This window comes from Equus quagga, chromosome 16, assembly GCF_021613505.1.
Source record: "Equus quagga isolate Etosha38 chromosome 16, UCLA_HA_Equagga_1.0, whole genome shotgun sequence".
NCBI classification, from domain to species: domain Eukaryota; kingdom Metazoa; phylum Chordata; class Mammalia; order Perissodactyla; family Equidae; genus Equus; species Equus quagga.
Genome location: NC_060282.1, coordinates 76,718,884 through 76,739,793, shown reverse-complemented (window position 1 = coordinate 76,739,793; position 20,910 = coordinate 76,718,884). Strand labels below are relative to the sequence as shown.

Below are 20,910 nucleotides of genomic sequence, written 5' to 3'. Positions count from 1 at the left end.
TTGGGTTGTGGCAGCGTTACTCCATTGTTCATGTGGCGTCCTCCCTGTGTGAGTCTCTGGGTCCAAATTTCCCATTTTCATAAGGACACCAATCATATTAGATCAGGGGCCCATCCTACTGCAGTATGACTTCACTTCAACTAATTATATCTGTGATGACCCCATTTCCAAATAAGGTCGCATTGTGAGGTCCCAGGGCTTAGGATTTCAACATATGAATTTGTGGGGGGGACACAATTCAACCCGTAACAGGCTCAGAAAGGTAGCACACTGGCGTGCAAACACACACATGCCAAGTACAGTATTCTAAATGTGGCCACCCTGCAGAGATGTCGCTTGGTAGACTGGGGTCCATCCTGCTCCCTTCCCTTCTGCTGAACACAACATGTCTTACAAATCATGAAAGAGCTAACATCTGCCAAGCACTGGCCGTTGGGAGGCTCCTGCCAGTGTGCTCATGCATCCATTAGTTTGTGTGTTATTTCCATTCAAACGAATCTCCTTGACGTTCTCTGGGATACTGAGCATGACGTCTCACTAAGTGTCCCAGAATTTCTGTAAAGTTCAACTTAGTCATCTAGTAGTTATTTTCCATCAGAGAAATAATTGAAATGTCATACGTATGATAGCATCTCATAAAACTAGCCCCAGGTCGTAAGAGAATGGCCATGTGGGTATGATGTCAATGGCACACTTCTGGTGTGGCATCTGCAGATAGTGGTGAAAGTTCAAGATTGAAGCAGTCAAGTGTGTGTGTGTGTTACTCCATATATATAAAATATGTATTCTCTCTTATACACGCTAATAGAGAGAGAGGTGGATATAGATCTATAGTCTGGAATACATATACTTATATATACATATAGAGAAAGAATGGGGACACTAGAAAATTACTTTGTCTCATATGGTCCATCTACAAAATACCAACCTACCCCACCCTCCCCACCACACCCCTACACACCCCTCTGAAACTCAGACACTTTACAGACAGCAATCTTTCAGCAATGTGGAAAGCTGCCAGAAAAATAACCAGATCTTAAGTGCGTCTCCTCCTCTGACCCCACAGGCAGAGCCATGGCCTCAGGTCAGCACACACAGCACAGCCAGGTCTGTAGAACCTTAAGAACAGAAGGGAGGGCCTTTTCTATCCTGAAGTTACTCTGTGGCTGGGACTCATAACAGTAAATAAGTTTCTATAAATTTTTGGATCTCAAAGGCGTATGTGGGCAAACTTCAAGTTACTGTCTGACCCCACACTTTCCTCCACTTTCTGGGCAAGGGGAGGTCTTCCTTGCAAAGCCCCCACCCCACACTTATACACCATTCACACAACTTCTGGAAAAACTCAGCGATCAGCATCCCTCCAACTCCACCAACCCTTGGGTGGTCCCAGGACTAGATAAAACAGAAGCTGTTCCTCATCAGGAAGTGTCTGAAGGCTGATCTGAGGCTCTGTGATGGAGAAGGCAGCGTGCCACGTGGCTCTCCGGTTAGGTACCCATTAGGAGGCGAAGATAAGCCAAAGCTACAGACTCTGTAAATGGCAGCCTGAGTCCGAGTCCAAAAGACAGCTTCCCAGATGCACGGTGAGGAAAGGACTGGAGTAATATTTACTTTTTGTTCTTTGTAGCGAGGAAATAGCATTGAACAGTAAATCAGGAAATGAATGAATGAATGAATGACCCCCTTGATTGCCCTGGTTATTGTTCCATGTTTATTTACATTGCCTAAAGAAGGGTTTTTAAAATATTTTACTGCCAATTCATAAACTAGTACTTAGAGGAGTCTATTTCTCTATTTTCTGTTTGCTAAAGCAACATTTTTATTCGAAGCTAATTTTTTTAATGTCACTGTTTTTGCTACCTTGCTTTATGTTCCGATGTCTGAGAAGCATGCAACTTTCCTTAAATACATTGAATTTGCATATTGTAAGCTATTCTATTTTTTGCCAACAAGAAAGGGTGTTTTTCCTGTTGAGTGCTTTGGTCATTTTGATTTTTTCTCTGTTAATACTGAAACTGCAAAGAATTCATGTTCAAGCCTCGCACAGGAAGCATGCTTACGGATAAGGCTTATAGGAAATCGTGTCATTTTAAGCCTCTTTACAGGTAACAATACTACAAAAAGAAGGGTTTGCTAATAAAATGTCATTTGTAAATAATTTGATATATGTAATATAATTATGTCTATGCTTACTTGGGTTCTGTATATTGTAGATGGTATAAAGATACATGTTCAAGGATTTTTATCATTGGCTCCCTAGAATTCAAGAGAAATATGTTCTTGGAACGGGGATTATTTTCATTAAACTGCACCACAAAGAGGATTTTCAGAAAGAATTATTTTTCCAGTGTCATAATCTTTTTGAGGCGTAAAAAAATTTCGATTTTTTTTTTTTTGGCCTTCATCTTATCTTCATCATGGCCTCTCTTTGGCTCCTCTGTGAACTCTCCTTTCTTGCCTCTTCCATTTTTCTATTCTCCATAAGGAGAATAAAACCCCAGAAAACACTCTTTTCTTGATGGACTGTTGCTTTGCGTACATCAAGGACTGCAGCTGTTAGAGTGTGTGAAAAATGAAGCAGGAGACATCAGATGGCATGAAGACTAGAACTGTTAGCTCAGTAAATACCAGGACGGCTGACCGTGGGAGCTAAAGCAGCTGGGGGGAGGAAGACAGGGGAGGCACAGCGGGGAGAACCAGCGGCCAGCAGGCACGAGGCAGCTTAGCAAGGGGAGAAGTGCAGCCCGAGTGAACAAGACTGCCAGGAGGAGGGCAGAGGATGCACCGTGAGTCATGTTAATCCACCATGGCACAGACGTCATAGCCCATACGCATTGTCTTTAGCTATGCCTTTAATTGCCGTACCATCGAGCATATCTAGTATTATTTTCTTGCATGATTACTGTGAAGGACTGAATATTGAAATTTTAATGGAGGGAAATGTCTGTCCTTTGAGCTTGATCTTTATTATATTGACAATTTATTAAACCCATTGTAGAATTCAGATGGATTAATAAGAAATAGTATGCATTCGTTTATAGATATGTTTGGGTTTTGTTTTTTTTTTTTAACCAAAGGGTATCAAATTGCTAACATTTATCATTTGGACAAATGGGGGGGTGTGTATAATTAGCAGAATTAGTAACTGGGTTGGTAAGTATATCCAGAGGGAACTGATTAATAAATTGCTCTCTTCCTGGAGAAAGGCTTCTGGTATTGGAAGCTAACCCTGTCCTAGTCAACATTAGGCCTCGCTTGGGTACAAGTGTATAAATGCATGGCCTGAAGCTGGGAGAGATGCTAATGTAATAACCAGAGAGAAAGAGAAATCAAGAACATCTTGACATTTAATGCAATGACCCAAATCTAAGAGGCAGAAATGGCACAGGGATGATGTAAGCACCTCACCACCATCACTACCACCAATTAAATTGCAAATGGGCAGTAGGCAGAGATGTGGTTAGCAGCAGCACATATGAAAGACATTTAGACTTTGTTTTAGTCAAGTATAAGATTCGTACATGCCAAGAGTGTAATGTAGCTGGTGAAAAATCTTCTGTGATCTTAGGCTTTCCAAATAAAAGTATAGAATCTAGACTGACACGCGTACGGGTCCTGGCCTACTCTTCACTGATGAAGTGCTGCTTCCTCTGGAGACTTGCCTTTGAGCTTAACCATTTTGAAGAGAACAACCAACAAATGAGAGCATTAGCCTCCAGCTGGTCTCCTCCTGCCTCCCCGCTCTCGTCCCCTCTTGCTCCCCTTGCATGCATCATCTTGCCCTCCCCAAATCTGAATTTGTTCTGACTAAAGCAGGAAATGCTTAAGATTTTTAGACCTCCCCGCAGTCCAGTGGAGCATATCACTAATCGTGTTCTGTTTGTGCCTTGCCCACAGTAGAGTCTTGCTCAATGCTGGCTGTCTGGTTTGTTGAATTTTAATCTCCACCATGCTGAGAATGGTGCTGCCCCAGTGCTGACCACTGGGATGACCGTTGCATTCCAAGTGGCCTTTATCACCATCCAGATGTAGGATCTGTTATCCCAGGAATGATTTCCAGGTTCCCACGATACTTACTCCCTGACCTTCCAAGTTTCAGCTCTTTCTCTTCCTGTGTATGTAAGCATCTGGGACTCAGTACCTACTTTGAGTACCGTGACCTGTCTTCGTCTTGCCAGGAGGTCTTCTCAAGAATCATGTCTCTTACCCTGAGTCACTGCACAGTGGCTAGATTCTGTAGCTGTGATCAGACCTCCATGATGGTAATGGACCACCTTCCTGACTTCACCAGCCTATTGCTCTCTGCCGATAGCTTTGCCTCCCTGTGATAGCTGGGCCCCAAGAATTCCCCTACCACCGTCATCAAAGCCCAGGTAAGGATTGTTTCCTCAATCAGATCAAGGTTACCTCGTCTATTGGATGTCATGCCTGGTTCCTAGGTTGGGCTTTGTAGCTGGATCAGGCTCTCAGCCTGCTCTGTTCTTGTGAGCAGGCCTGGCTAGCTCCCAGCTCCCTTCTCCGTACAGCCTCTGTGCTCTGTTGGAGTTACGGTAGGTAGGACTCAAAACTATAGTCTTTGAAATGGAGAAGGGAAGGCTCAAGGAGAGGGGAAGAGGGACTTCTTTAAATAGGTGCCTTCAAGTATTTGAAAGGTCGCCATGTAGGGAAACTACTGGACTTGTTCTGTGTAGCCAGAGAAATTAGAACCAGGACTCAAATTAGGTTGAAGCCACTGAGCTACTGGGATGCAGAAGAGCATTCCTTACCGCTAGTTCAAACCTAACAGCACTTCCTGGAGATAGAAGGGGATTCCTTCTGGAAGCCCTTCATTATGGAAGGGACTCCAGCATCGGCTGGATTAGCAGGTCTAAGTTTTGTTTATTGGTTTGTTTCTGTTATTGCACGAATAAAGGGTTGTGTTTACTTGGATGGCATTTGGCTGTGGTGATATGCCAATCGTGAGCGACCTGCAGTCCTATTCCTTTCTCTGTCTTCAGGGACACAGGCGAGTGAGAGTGGCTTTATTATAGCAATATCCTTGAGTCTACTCTGACATGTTCAAATTAATCCACTCAGTCAGTGAATATTGAGTGATTCATTCAGTGCTCAGTGCTTCTAACTGTTACGTTTAACCAAGTTCTTTTGACATTGCACTTATCAACTGGGTGTTCCAGACATTGTCGAAAGGGTTCAAGTATCCGCTGGGGTTGATTTATAGATTGCCTTTAAATTTCTTTTTATATTTGAGAATCAGTGGTTGAGCATCATGATTCTAGTCTCATATTGAGTAGATATCTTGCCTCTAGGTATGGTTTTTAAAACTCAAACGTGAGTCATGAGGATGAAAGGGAACCTGAAGGAACATTTAGTCCATGAAGAATTTTACTCAGGTTGTCTCTGTCAGAATGTGATAGTTGGCAGTGGAACCAGGCAATCCTGTTTCAGTGCAATGACCCCAGGGATTCCAACTAGAATTATACTTTGAGTTGCCATCTTTCTTTCAGATTGAGCTGGAAAATGACTGACATTATATTGTCCACATTCCTTGGAATATTTTTTTTTTTTTTGGTAACACCTTTATGAGATAGAATTCAGCTACCATACAATTCATGCATTTAAAGTGTGCGATTTAATAGTTTGTAGTATATTCACAGTTGTGCAACCATCACCACAATCAATTTTAGAACATTTTCATCACCTCAAAAAGGAACCTCACACCCCTTAGCTATCATCCCCTAGCCCTAAACAACCTATATATTTGCCCATTTTGGACATTCATGGAAATGGAATCATAATATGTGGAGATTTTTTGTGACTAGCTTCTTTCACTTGGCATGTTTTCAAGGTTCATCCATATTGTAACATGTGTCAGTGCTTCATTCCATTTTATGGCTAAAAAAATGTGTTTTTAGATGGATATCTCATATTTTGTTTATCCATTCACCAGTCGATGGACAGTTGTATTGTTTCCACTTTGGGGCTACTGTGAATAATGCTGCTATGAACATTCATGTACCAGTTTTTGTGTGGACATATGTTTTCATTTCTCTTGGTGTATCTAGGAGTGGAATTACTGGGTCATGTGGTAACTCTGTATTTAACTTTTTGAGGAACAACCAGGGTTTTTTTCAAAGTGGCTGTACCATTTTTACATTCTCGTCAGCAGAGTGTGTGTTCCGATTTCTCCACATCCTTGCCAACACTTGTTACTATCTTAGACTTCTTGATTATAGCCATCCTTGTGAGTGTGAAGTGGTATCTCATTGTGGTTTTGAGTTGCGTTTCCTTGACGACTAATGATATTCAGCATCTTTTCATGTGCTTATTGGCCATTGCTTATTTATTTGGAGAAATGTCTATTCAGATCCTTTGTCTGTTTTTGATTGAGTTGTCTTTTTATTATTGAGTTATGAGTTCTTTATATATTCTATATTAAAGTCCTTTATCAGATATGATTTGCATATATTTTTTCTCATTCTTTGAATTGTCTTTCCCTTTCTTGATAGGCTCCTTTAAAGCGTACAGGTTTTTAATTTTGATGAAGTCCAATTTATCTGTTTTTTCTTTCATTGCTTGTGCTTTTGGTGTTATATCTAAAACTTCACTGCCAAAATCTGAGCTCATGAAGATTTACCCCTATTTTTTCTCCTAAGAGTTTTGTAGCTTTAGCTCTTAAACTTAGGTATTTGATGCATTTTGAGTTAGCTTTTTTACATGGCCTGAGATGAGGATCCAACTTCTTCCTTTTGCATTTGGCTATCCAGTTGTCTCAGAACGTTTTGTTGAAAAGATGATTCTTTCCCCATTAAATAGTCTTGGCATCTTTGTCAAGAATCAGTTGACCATAGATATATGGGTTAACTTCTGGATGCTAAATTCTATTCCATTGATCTATATGTCTGTCCTATGTAAGTACCACATTACCTTGTTTCCTTGGAATATTTTTAACTCATGGAATGCATCTTCTGAAAATACAAAATTATGTGCCACTCTTATGTTATTAAATTAACTATCAAGTCATGTGTTCACTTTTTAAATCAGACTCTTTACTCCTATCTAGTAATATGTGAAGTATATGCAAACATAATATTTCTAAAATACAGATTAATAAGATTTGGCATTTTAAGAAAAATGTTTATTCTTTTCAGTTTAACTTTTTACTGTAGCAGTTCGATTTAGATAATCAATCTTGCTCATATTTCTAATGAGTTCAAGAGAGTTCCCTGGGATTGAGCATGACTGCACGAGGAAGTAGAGAGGTTTGCAGTTGGCATCCACATCTAAACAGATCTGTATGGCAGGGGTTCCGGAGGAGGTTTGGTTCGGAATCTAATGAAAGATTGAAAGATGGCTTGGGAAAGGCTCTTGTGTGTCAAGCCCTTCACCCAGTGAAGGCCTGGCCTCTTAGTTTGCATGATTGACAGTGGAAAGACCTGGAGTCGGGTGGGAGGAAGACAGCCGGTGATTGTGTGTCTCGTTCTAATCTTTTTAGATGTATTAAAAAAAGAAAATAATAATGTAGCTGAATGCAGTGGCAAACAAAAGGCAGCCATTTCTCCCTTGGTAACTGTCAGGAAAACAATAGATGTACCTAAAGATAATATGAATAATCTGCTGACTCTGCTGTGAAAGCAAGCAACACTCAGTCTAAGGTGATGATCTGTGGTCCTGATAAAAGAACATCACTAGGTGCAAATCTAGAAGGCTCACGTTCTACTCAGTGTGTTACATTGCAAATCAGGAATTGTACCTCCGTCTGTTAAAATAATTGAGAAGTTCTGAATCTTAGGCAACAGCCAAGATATTCTCCTTAGAGTATAAACACATTCATTCATTCATTCCATCCCCCTCCCCTCCCCTCCTCCCTCTCACACTGCACCTATCATGGTGTCTTACGTAAAACAGAGGTTCAATACAGGAGATATTTATTAGAGGATGCAAAGAGAAAGGGAGAGGAAAGGAGGATGGAGGAAAGGCTGGGCACCAAAATAGAGCAAAGCCAGAGATGGGATGGGACTGAGGAGCGCCGCCAAATCAGGAGGGCAATCGAGGGAGGTCATCCCTGTCCTCTCCTCCGTTTCTGTATGTCTTCCCCCTTTCCACAGTGGAATGGATGAAGACTCGGATCAGGGGATCTGCGTGTCATTCGGGTCACACACTATTCGTGCTGTACCAAGAATCTCCTTTTATTAAGACATTTTCACAGTTAAGTCCCAGCTTACTGTACCTAAAAGCATAAATACTCGCTTCATAGAAATCACTTGTTTTATCTCAAATTCAGATAACCGTTATTTGATTGCTAATATTACAACACATAGATTTATTTGTCATAAAACTAGGAAAACTATGGAAAGAGCAAGTAAATTGATGTGTTTACTCAAATTGTGTATTTAAATAAATTTTTTTCAATTGTGTATTTAATTAGACATTGACGTGGCTGTTATTTTAGAGAAAATTTTTCATCTATTCACTACTGTTTGAAGTTTTTCCTCTACTTTGCAGCTGCTTTGTTCAGGACGGAATATAAAGCTCAGTGTTTGGCATAAATTTGCTAGCATTTCCACAGTGAACTCCACAAGTATCTTTACAGTCTATATCCATCTGCCTTTTTTTTCTAACTTTCTTTCTCTTTGGTTATAGGCCAAGAAAGAAGAGAGAACTCTCAGCAAACAACATTTCAAAGGGAGTACATTGCCAGAATTTTGAATATTTATTTCGATAGACATTTCTCCAAGGTAAATATTACCTTTGTACCAATAAGGGGGCACATCCTTAGAATCTGCAGACTGCAGTGGTACTGCCCAAAGGCCTAATTGTGTAGTCTAATACAGACCCAGAGTGATATGAGAGAAAAGAGAGGGAGAGAGAGAAGAGGGCAGAGCTGTTTGAATATCCTGCAGTCTCTTCTAAATGTGTTACCGGGAGAATGCCATCAGAATCTGGAGCTCATTGAGCTGTACTAAAAATGTGTGGGAAAAAGCAAGGAAAGGGGAAGCCATATTTTTTCTCTGCTTGTTGCTCTCTCAGATATTCATGAAATCAAAAGGCAGTGTGGTGTGATTCCAAAAATAGCATTTCTTCTTCTAAGAGGAAGGCGTTGGGTAATTCCTTTTAAAGGTTAAAATAGAAGATATGCTGTATTCATGTCACCAGGAAAAAAAAAACTCTGAGTCATAGTATTTTAGACCAACTAAGATTTACAAATATGGAAGATTTTCAAGAAATCCGTGTTCTTCTTTTATGAAAGCACCTATTAAGTAAGCTTTCATTGGTTGGTGACAAATCCTTCATGGAGTTCTTCTTTCAGAAGATTATATCCTTAATGCCTCTGTTAGGAGGAGGTGAGGAGGTGTGTGTTTGTGAGAGAGAGAGAGTGAATATGAGAGAGAGAGAGAGAATGAATGAATATGAGAGAGAGAATGAATAAGAGAGAGAAAGAGACCCTAAAGGGAAGTCTGTCCGCATTATACTGTATGTTTCAGAGAAGTAACTCCAGGCGCTTTTGTTATGAATCATGAGCATAGTGGGAATAAAGGCTTAACAGAAGCAGCTGAATTCACAGTCAGCTTCAGCATTCATGAATTAGCTGCCAATATTTTAACACAAATTGCTGTGTCATGAAGTTCCCCTGTTGCTGCTCAGTCTGTAGCTAAAAGCTGTTTTTGCTAAGCCCTAAAATTATGTCTGATGAAACGCCTCCTTCCTTCCTGATAAAGATATTCGTGTACACTTACACACGGAAATGCAAAAATATACTATCCAATTTAGAAGAAAGTAAGCTTGCCAACTTTCTCTGCTTAGCAGTTACAATGTAGCTGACATGACTTAACTTGCTAGCATGCGATTTCAGATTGGCGACGGGAGGGTAGTGTTTTCCTCATCAGTCCTCATTCTGGCCCTTCTCTGAAGGGGTTGGGGGGGAGCTTTACATTAGAGGAGAATTTTGTGATACTATTCATTCTCTGTCCTGACAGAGAAGACATTGTTTGTTCACTGTAATAGGCTTGGCAGGAATCTGTGCTGTGCATACAGAATGGGAAAATAGCAGAGCAGTGGGGAATCTCGAAATCCTAAGCAATACATCAGCCAAGAGATTTTTTTAGAAATATTTTTTAATAGCTTCTCATTACTGTGGCTGCAAGTCATAATTTGGGGAAATAGTTTTCCTTGAAGCGATAGTTTCCTTCACATTGCGTCATGCATGTATTACATGAAAAAAGTCTTTGAGATAGCAGTGTGCCTAGCTAAAATACTGCAGTAACAAGAATTAAATAGTGAAAGTTCAGAAGTGCTTTATAAACACACGAGAGCTGCTTTTGAGATCCCTCCCTGTGCGTTAGATTCACGTGTCTGTATAAATGAAAAATAACCTCTGCACGGCATCTGGTGGTTCACAGAAGCCAGTGTGAGCTGCCTAAGATAACAGAAGAAAGATATTAAATGACGTGTCTGGAGGTAAGAGGTACAGTGCTAGGGACAGCGTGAGAGGGCACCACGCCCAAAATGCTCAGAACTTTAAAGGCAGCCACTGTAAAAGCAAAGACTCAAAGCAGTTTGCAAACTCTGTGTTGGAAACTGAACTGGCAGAAATGTAAACCGTGACCAAGGCTCAGTGTTCCTGCTCCTTAAGTCTCTGAGACCCCCTCCCCCTCCCCAAGCACAGGAACTGCAAGATCCGATGGTCCCTGATAGCCTGGTGTCCGGGGAAACCATGTGTGTGCGTGTGTGTTTCTTCCTAGAGCAGAAAAAAATGTCGCCAGGCTGCAGGCTGCTGTGTTCACAGACAGAGCACGTGAGCCAGGGACCAGGGGAGTCCCGAGAGCAGGTGGTGGGGCCGTTCCCGGCCAAGTTCAAGGGCCCCTCGTCCTTATGCTCAGAGAGAGATTTATCATATTGCCCAGTCTTGGCTTGTATTTGTAAGAGGAACTCTCTGCGTATTTTTACAAGAAGTATATCATGTAAATTATGAGATTTCTAAAATTACAGTTGTGATGTCATCAGTATGCAGTTGGTCATTGGATTATTGCAGACCCTTCTCAGCTTTTTATGTAACCCATATAAGGATTGTTAGTCTTATGCACCTAAAGCAGATCTTTTACTCCACCGCGTGTGACGTCATTCGTGTACATCATCTGCTTTGTTGTTTTTAAATTTCTCAGTCTTTTAAAATGTACTTGACCATCTATAAAGATATGTGTTTGTTAACCTTTTAAAAATGTGTAAGATATATTTATATGGTGATATTTTCAAGTAAAGAGCAAGGAAACCAAGAAAAATTAACTGAGGTATTACCAAACTATTTTCTTTTGCTGCTTCAATCTATTTGTTGCTTTTATTTTATCCATTTTTAAAGTGGTTTTTGTTTGATTATGTGAAACAACTGAGTTAAGAGGGAGTTACGAGCCACCCAGGGAGGCAAGGCTGAGCTCCTGCCCTCCAGGGCTCCTCGGAGGCACTGTCCGCGGCAGAGGACCCGCGAGCCCTGGAGGACACCATTTGCAGGGTCCTCGCTGGCCCATCTGAGATGCTGGCAGCCCTGCCTCCCATCCTGCCTTGTTGTTCCTGTTCTTCTGGAATCCCTGGTAACCACTGTACATGGCCTCATCATTAACATGCTAGTGACAGCCTGCTCTCCATAGCATGCAACCACAGCCCGCCAGAGAGCAGTGGGAGCTCACAGGCAGCTAGGCTGTCTGGTCTGGCCTTATCTGTATCCCTGTAACTAGTCGGGCCTGGCCGTCGTAAAGTCAGAAGGGTGAGGGCCCTGGTTTTACCAATGATGTGTGTCATCTCTGTCTGTTATGAAAGGAAACGTAGAGCGGTAGAGGGAAATTGGAGTAAACACTTAATGCACCATTTTACTTAACAAACACGCTGTGCTCACTGTGAGGCAAGCACTGATCTAACCACTTTGCAAATATTAAATCATGTGATCCACTGGACTGCCCTGCTGCTGTTATTGTTATTCTCTTTTACTGAAGAGGAAACTGAAGCTCAGAGAGGGTGAGTAACTTGTCTGAGGTCCCACAGGTGGTGAGGGTAGACAGCATTGACATCTGGGCCATCTGCACCAGAGTCTAGGCTAGGGCTCCACGCGCCCAACCACGGGTGCCTCCTGGACCACACCAGAGCTTGCTTAACTGTCGCATCCCTTTGGGGTCTGTGAACGCACGTGCCAGCCCCACAGAGGTACACACGCCGTGTTATGTTCTTGGTTTTGGAACTGTAAACCTGTGGTCTTTTGGCATTTACATCAGTGGAAGTAGAATTTGTAATTTCTCTCCTTCTAGAATTCGAAGTGGGTGCGGATTAATGCTGTGTGGTAAACAGAGGGTTCCAGGCACTGCATCCCAAGGCTGTCAGGTGCACTGTACTCCCCAGCCTGCCCACATGGGATCACCCCAGCGGCACTGGGAGAAAGGCCAAGGAGGTTTGCTCTCCCTCTTCCTCAACGCCTTTTTCCTGGGATGGGTCCGGTACCTTTGGATGTACAATGGCCCTGAGACCAGTGGTGTTGCCCGACTTGCCATCATTGAGAGAAGCCACTATTCAGGGTGATGTGTCAATGAGATGGACATTTGACCATTCTTCTCTCCCACCTGCCATGGGGATTTAGACAGCTGCCTTCTGGAGTCCTGCCTTAACCCAGCACTTCCTAAAGTGTGCCCTGAGGGTGCGAATGGGTGCCACTCCCCGCCCCCCCATGCCACTAAAAGAGAAAAGAAAAAAGGTTTTATTTATGGTGAGATACATTTGGGAGACAGGGGTTAAATGAAACTAAATTGATTTACTTATTGCAGGTTTCTCAGAACGTTCTTGTGACTCTCCAAAGCGAGGTGCAGAATGCAGAATTTCCTAAATTTTTATTGTCTCAGATGGGGAGAAATGTCTAGCCACATCCCTTGGGCAGTGCTGTCTTAAGAAGAGGAGAGGCGAGAGACCCTAATGTCGTAGCAGGCAGTCAGGTATGGAGGAGATGGAGGAAAAATCAATCAGCTGCATTTGGGATCCCTAAATTCCAGCCCATCTTTAAACCAGTATCATTTGGACCTTGAAACCTCAGGTTTCTCATCCGAAGAATGTGGAGGATAGAACTGGATTATCTCCAAGCTCTTTTCATCTTTATAAGCTGCTGTTTGTTTATATCCTAACTTGCTCCAAAGGGGCGTTTAAGAAGACACAATACACAACACATCAAGACAGAGTAAGTTAAGGGGGCTGGCCCCGTGGCCGAGTGGTTAAGTTCACGCGCTCCGCTGCAGGCGGCCCAGTGTTTCGTTGATTCGAATCCTGGGCGCGGACATGGCACTGCTCATCAAACCACGCTGAGGCGGCATCCCACATGCCACAACTAGAAGGACCGACAACGAAGAATATACAACTATGTACTGGGGGGCTTTGGGGAGAAAAAGGAAAAAAATAAAATCTTAAAAAAAAGAAAAAGACAGAGTAAGTTAAAAAGAGTGAGGGTAAAATGAGGCACAGGGAATAGAAAGTGGGAAAGACGAGGAAGGAGGGAGGTTCGTATGAAGAATGAATTCTGTGAAATCCGTTATGGTTGATATGAAAGAACCAAATTTTGTTCATGCTTTCAAGAGAACAGTTTGAAAAGAGAACTATAATCCTAGCTTCCTGATTAATGGGGTCCTAAGCTAAAAACAAATAAATTTTCCCTGGAAAAACAACTATTCCCAGTTTTGAGACCAAATTTTTCTCATGGTTTTTAAATTCTGCGGCCTTTTTGGTCTTTTAGGCAGAAATTTTGGCTCTGTGACAGGCCAGTACCAAAAAGATGTGGAACTTCCCTAAATGTGCTTCCTAGGTAGCTGTGAACACCTCATCCTCATGTATTAACCCATTGCAGCTCATAGACCAGCTCAGCTTTGGTGTGTGTGAGACGTCTGGGTCTCGACTCTCTGGACTCAGGTATTCTCCAGGACCCGGAGGGCCGTGTGATGGGAGGCCCGAGGTCTGACTTGCATTTCCGGGGTGGATGGTGTCTATAGAGCTCATTTCCGTGACCTCCTTTGTCCATCGTCATCACATCCATCCATTCTGTGTTTTCCAGATCCTCATCCCCTTGCCGGTCCATCGCTAACTTCTTACCATTTGTCATCACCTCCGTCAGGGTTTCCCTACAGCCGCCTCCCAAGATCTTTGGGCTTCAGACGTATCCTGGGGCTTTTAGATTGTCCAGGGTGGTAAAGCTCCAAATCCAGGTTCTATTTTTAAATTATTAGTAAGTAAAATGATTACTTAAATATTTTTAAAGAAAATAATACTGTTCAAGGACGTCTTAGGGCATACTGAGCTCTTAGTGACAGTCAGATGAGCAGACATGCTATGACTCACGTAAACACTACGAGCTCCTCATGCGGTTTTAGTCAGTTTTGATAACTGGTCATGGATTGTTATTTTATACATATAATGGATATCTGATTAGTGAGACAGTAAGCATAAGAAGCATTGATGTTATGAGGTTATAAGCTGCAGTCATCTGGCCAAAATTCTTATATACTTTTCGTAATGTTGGTAATGTTTTATTTCCTAAACTGGATAGTGGTTACACGGGTGTCAGTTGTATTATACTTTTTGTAAATCTTAAATATCTTAATATATTTGGTAAGTTTCATATTAGCCTAATAAGATATCTGTGTGGTATAAAATTCAGTGTGAAAAAAAGAAAAGTGATGATCATATGCAATTTGGCTTTTTATTTATTAAAAATAAACATCATCCATACCCTTAACAATATGTCCTTATACTCCTCCTGATAAGCCAACACAAATCAAACAAAATATATATTAATTGCAGAGACATGCTTACAAACAGCAGCCTAAAACTTTTTGTCTTGTCTCGTTGTTTTGTAAATAAACATAACAATTATTGTAGGTTGATTATTTTTGTCCAAAATGCAAGACATCCAAACGCTCGTTAGCGAAAACAATTATTATCTATTTTGGTATCATGTTAAGTGTAGTTTGAAACATATATTTGGTCCCCAAATCAATCATACATCAGTATGCCATTTCAAAAGTGTCTGCAATTCATCCATTTTGTTAGATCATGAACTTAAAGTTAATTAAGAGCACACCACTTGTTAAATAGGAAAAAGTTAAAATAGAATTATTAAAGTTTGCATTTAAATGAACTTGATAATATAATCTTTTATAATAATTTACCCAAAATCAAATAATTTTACTTAAGTTGCTTCTTTCTTATATATTATAAAATTTTTGAATAATTGAAATAGCTCCCATGAAAGTTTGCAAAAATATCACTATGCAAGTCAAAACAGGTGAAGCCTTTAATGAAGTCCGGAAAAGATGGTGTAATAATTATTTGTATTCAGTTTACGAGTCTTGCTATTCTCGAGGAGATGATTGCTAATTGGATAATATGAGGTCTGGTGAGTTGCAGAAGGAAGATTAAAGGCCAATGGTAGAGTCAGTTGATTAGAAGAAAGTGTTATGAAACCACTCTTGCCTACCTCACTCAGGACACATCACATGAGCATCTCATGTAGTCTCCTGTCCTCACTCAGAGAAATTCAGTGATCACCTCTTCAAATGAATGCCAACCTCGAATGTGGTACCCAAATCTATATACTATTTATATTCTCTTTACGAATTGCAAGATATACATGGATACATATACTATATTGAAATACCAATCATAAGTCAATGACATTTCTCCTATTTATTTTTCTTTTTACAACAAAAGGTGATTTCTGCCTAAGAAGTCCTATTTTCTTAATCAGTTAAATTTTCTTAGAGTTTAATTTCCTTGTGTTCTCAGACATTGGGGTATTATTTGTACCATCTTGTTTGGTAGGCTTATTAATTTTCATGTTCTGGCTTTACTATTAATTTATTTTTATTACAGTAAATAAATTTTACATCTGTTACATCCAAACGCAGCTAACAGATTTCAAGTAGATTTAAATCAGCATCATTATTTTCCAACAATATTAATGTTGCTTGGCTATTCTGATTGTTAATTTAAAAGTCCAGCTGTCAGGAGAGTAACTGCTCTTTAATAAAACTTCAGTAAAAGTCTAAAGAAGCATTTCAATGCCTATGATATAAGGAAAAGGAAATATACATAAATGAAATATCTGTTATGGGTAATTAATTGATGTACGCTGACATTTCTCTGTGAATTGTAAGTAGCTTTCATTTTCAAACTTTGGAAGAACGAGGCATTTGTACTAGGAAGTAGATGCTAAGGAACTATGTTTGGCAACTTGAAGAACATTTTTAGCATTTGAATTTCCCTATTTTTAGTACAGCACCAGGCAGAGTAAAATGTTTGGCATTTCTATAAGGGACGCAAACTCTTTAACATTCTCTGTTGTGATCTAACAATTCATTTCAGAGTAAGATGAATCAGTCTTGTTTGGAAAATGTTTTATACAAATATTGGCAAGCAAACTGTAGCTGCGTTTCTGTGGATTTTAAAAAAGCAAACTCCCCTAAAGTAAATAATGACAAATTGCGCAATATTACTTCCTTTTTCTGCATTACTGTAGTTCTGTATGAACTGCCTTTTATCACTCTAAATTCTCACACTTTCTGCCCCATCCCTTGCTTTTTAGATTTTGTTAATCCATGTTGAAATCAGAGACCGTGTTTCTAGGTCCCTCCAAACGTCAGATTATTTTTAACCTAACCTTCCTCTTATCCACAGTGTTTTCTCATAATTAAAACTGCAGATTACATCATTAACATATGCCCTTTTCTTTTACATTAGAGAATATGAGAATAGTAATTTGCAGGATTTTGCCCTTTATTGGCTGGTGAGAAGAAGAGAGAGATTCATATTCTGTCTCTCTCAGTCTCTCTCTCACTCTCTCTCTCCTCTCTCTCTCTCTCACACACACACACACACACACACACACACAGAGTTGAATTAATGAAAAATAAAGCAAACTAAATATAATACAGTATCTTAGTTGTGATTCTGAAATAGAAAAAGGACACTACGTAAAAACTAAGGAAATCTGAATTAAGTTTGGACTCTAGTTAATAATAATGTATCAATATTGTTTCATTAATTATAACAAGTGAACCATGTTAATGTAAAAAAAAAGTAATAGACTAGAAAAATACACAGTAACTATATTTAGAACTAATGTATTCAATGGCTAGAGTTCACTCCAGTCTGTTTTGTGATAAGAAGAACTGGAGTAGAAAGTGGTAACTACTTCTCCTATTGCCAAAACCCTCCTGAGCATAGCCATCGATGCTGACTCCAGCCACTGTTTCTGCAGGGCTGGAGCACACTCGGCTGCTGTCTTCCCTGTGTCCATCTCTAGAGAGGCGAGAGGGTGGAGGCTCAGACATCTGGGGCTCACCTCCCAGCCTCTCAGTGTTGAGGGCTTTGCTTGACATGTGTAACCTCTCTGGAACTGATTTTCTGTTTCTATGAAATCAGAGGGTCAAACCAGATCTTTCTCTCGGGGAATCTGTGGCTTAGAAAATTCTGACTTTCCGGATATGTGTTGGGGAGCTATTTGTGATTGCAGCTATGGAATTTATTGAGGATGAAATTTTGGCACTAAAGCAATTTGCATGCATTATATAGTTTATAGCATAAGATTATTCATTATTTTCCAGCACTTTTGAATTCTGCCAAAAAGGAAACAGTCCCTGGAAAGCACGCTGTTACTATATGAGAGGCACTTACGCATTAAGAAGACAAGACCACATTGAATCTGAACTCAAAATGATATTAAAATTTTAAATTATACCTTAATTTGTCATAAAGTATTATTATTCATGTGATAAGGTACATTTTCAAACAGAAATTTCAGCTTAATGTGTTTTTAGATTGTACAACTTAGCTTGAATTTATTATTGAATATGATTTATAGCATTACGTGGTAATTTAATTTAGGACAATAAAATTTAGAAATACCTAATTATGCGTAAGGCCTTTAAGACATTTAAGATCCTGCCTTGTCTTCATATTATGTTTGTCGAGTTAATCGTCAGGAAGTTACTCATCTGATAATTATTTCGTAATTCCTTTTGAGCCAGTCATTGTCCATTATAAGAAATTACTTCTAGCTATAGTATTTCACTGCTGGGTTTTGATTAAAGGCATATAAAGAAAGAAAGTTTTCTTAGATCTGCCTTGAAAGTTAAATCCAATAATAACCGTTTGACTGGTTGAGACGCTCTGGGGAGCGGTTGAATAGTGGTTCTCAACTTTGACAATTCAATAAAATCACCCAAAGGACTTTCAAACATCCCCATGGGCAGGTGGCACCCCAAACTACTTAAACCAATCTTTGGAGGCATTTTTTAAAACTCCCCGAGTGCTTACAACAAGCAGCCAAAGTTGGGAACTACAAACCTTGAGGAAGAGTGGGGAATGCATCTTGAGATGATCTTTCTATTCTGGAACTCTCCCACTCTTTGGGTGACTTGAGTAGCTTTGGGTCCTTTAAAGAGTGTATACTTTCAAAGAGAAAGAAGCTTGCCCATATTAAGAAAGAAAAAAGAAAAAAAGCATGTTCTTTGCCCTAAATTTTCACCTCGCAAATGCCAGGAGAATTTGTCCTGATTTTTAAAGGAGTTAGGGAAAATCTCCTGCGTGTCTCCATGTGACTGTTTGCTTTGGCTTTTGCTTTTTTGGCATCTTTGTTCCCATCCAGCATGTGCACTGACATTTATGGAGCTCACCTGCTGTGTATCAGGCCCTGTGCTCAACATCGCTCTGTCTCACAGCCAGGGAAGATAGAAGGTATGCACTTCCAAATAAAAATAAAAAGTCAGAGTTCCGTTTTGATAGAGAACTCTTATCTCAGTGTAATTGAATATTTAATCGTTCATTCAGTGAACATTTATCTAATAGATGTGCTATTCCAAAAGTTTAACAATGCCGGAAGAGTACAACGGATCTGTATTTGTTATCTTTTGCTTCCTAACAAGCTTAATGACTTAACAGGATCATTTATTTAGTTCTTGATTCTGCAGTTGGCAGTTTAGGCTGGCCTCAGCGGGCGACTCCTCTGGTCTCAGCTAGGCTCCCACATGCAACACTGCTCAGCTGTGGTTGGGCTTTGCTCATCGTGGCTGGGCTCTCACGTGTCTGGGGGCTTCAGCGGGGACAACCCAGCTGATGGAGCTCCGGTCCACGTGGTCTCTCATCCTTCTGCAGGGCTAGCCTAGCCTTGTTCACATGGCGGAATTAGAGTTCCCTAGAAAATGGATGAAAGTATGCAGGCACCTTGGGCCTAATCTCAGAACTGGCACGCCATCACTTCTGCCACATTTCTTGGCCAAAGCCAGTCACAAGTCCACTCCAGATTCAAGGGGTAGGGAAATAGATTGCATCTCTTGATGGATGGTACTGAAAAGTCACATCACAAGGGTGAGGATAAAGGAAGGAGGGAGCAGTTCTGGTGGTTTTTGCAGTCAACCACAATGGGAAACCTAATTCTGTCTTGGGACATTAAGAGAGGTTTCTGAGAGATGGTTTCATTTGAGCAGATTTTAAAGGTGGAAAATAAGTAAAAAATGCATTTTAGGGAAAAGCAATAACATGAGCAAAACTTTCAAATTACAGTTTCCTTAGTGAAAAACAAAATGGACATTGTAAGTTCCCTAAATGTAGGAAATATATCTAGCCCAACACAGAGCATGTGTGAGGCACCCAACATGTAAATCAAAGAGTCAGGACAGTGGAGTGACTAAGAGTATGGGCCCTTAAGGAAGATATAGTAACCTGGTAGCTTTCCTACTTACCAATGAATGACCTTGGACGAGTTGCTAACCCTTCTGTGCCTCTCTTTAGCACTGTGAAGAGAAGAGTGCCTTCTGTATCAGTCAGCTTTTGCTGCATAACAAACCACCCTACAGCTCAAACAGCCATTTACTTAGCTCTTGATTCTGTGGGTTTATAGTTTGGGCTGGCTCAGCTTGGCACCTCTTCTGGTTTTGGTTGGGATCATGCATTTGTCTACGTGTGTCTACTTCTGTCAGTTGGCTGTTTGGGGACAATGAGGACACCTGGGCTATGTACCTCTCATCCAGCAGGCTAGTCTAGGCTTACTCACATAGAGGATCATCAGGGTTTCAAGAGTGAGAGTGGAAGCATGCAAAAGCATGTGGTTTGGGTTCAGAATTGACACACTGTTGCTTCCACTGCATTCCATGGGACAAAGTGAGTCACAAGGCTAGCCGAGAATTAAGGGTAGAGAAATAGGCACCATTTCTTGATGGAACGATCTATACAGAGTCACATTGCAAGGAGTGAGGATATAGAGGGAAAAGAATTATGACCATTTATACAGTGTTTTATAGCTCACAGCGATCCTATGAAGAATAAGTTAAGTGTGACTTGATTTTTCTAGGTGAGGCTCCAAATTAAAAAGTAACTGTCAAACAGCGGATGTTCAATAAATGGAAGCAGTTAACTTTTTCTTACATATATTAGAAATCAGATTTTCAGCCAAATTCTTCTTTTTATTGAGTTAACATTGATCTATCATGTTATATAAATTTCAGGTGTACATCATTATATTTCACCTTCTGTAGAGACTACATCGTGTCCCCCACCAAAAGTATAGTTGCCATCTGTCACCGTACACATGTGCCCCTTTACCCCTTTTGCCATCCCCCCATCTCCCCTTTCCACCAATCTGTTCTCTGTGTCTAGATGTTTGTTTGTTTATCTTCCACGTATGAGTGAAATAGTATGATATTTGTCTTTCTCCATCTGACTTATTTCACTTAGCACAATACCCTCAAGGTCCATCCATGTTGTCACAAATGGTAAGATTTCATCTTTTTTATGGCTGAGTAGTATTCCATTGTGTGTGTGTGCGTGTGTGTGCGTGTGTGTGTGTGTGTATATATATATATATATATATACCATATCTTCTGTATCCATTCATCC

The 20,910-nt window shown here is 40.5% G+C and overlaps 1 protein-coding gene across 1 annotated transcript in view; it reads left to right on the top strand.

Moving 5' to 3' along the window:
* PAG1 (phosphoprotein membrane anchor with glycosphingolipid microdomains 1) overlaps positions 1 to 20,910 on the top strand; it is a 90,429-nt gene that overhangs the window by 28,818 nt on the left and 40,701 nt on the right. The window contains exon 2 of the mRNA XM_046641935.1: positions 8,644 to 8,738. The gene's annotated coding sequence lies outside the window, so the exon portion shown is untranslated. The remainder of the gene's footprint in view (positions 1 to 8,643; positions 8,739 to 20,910) is intronic.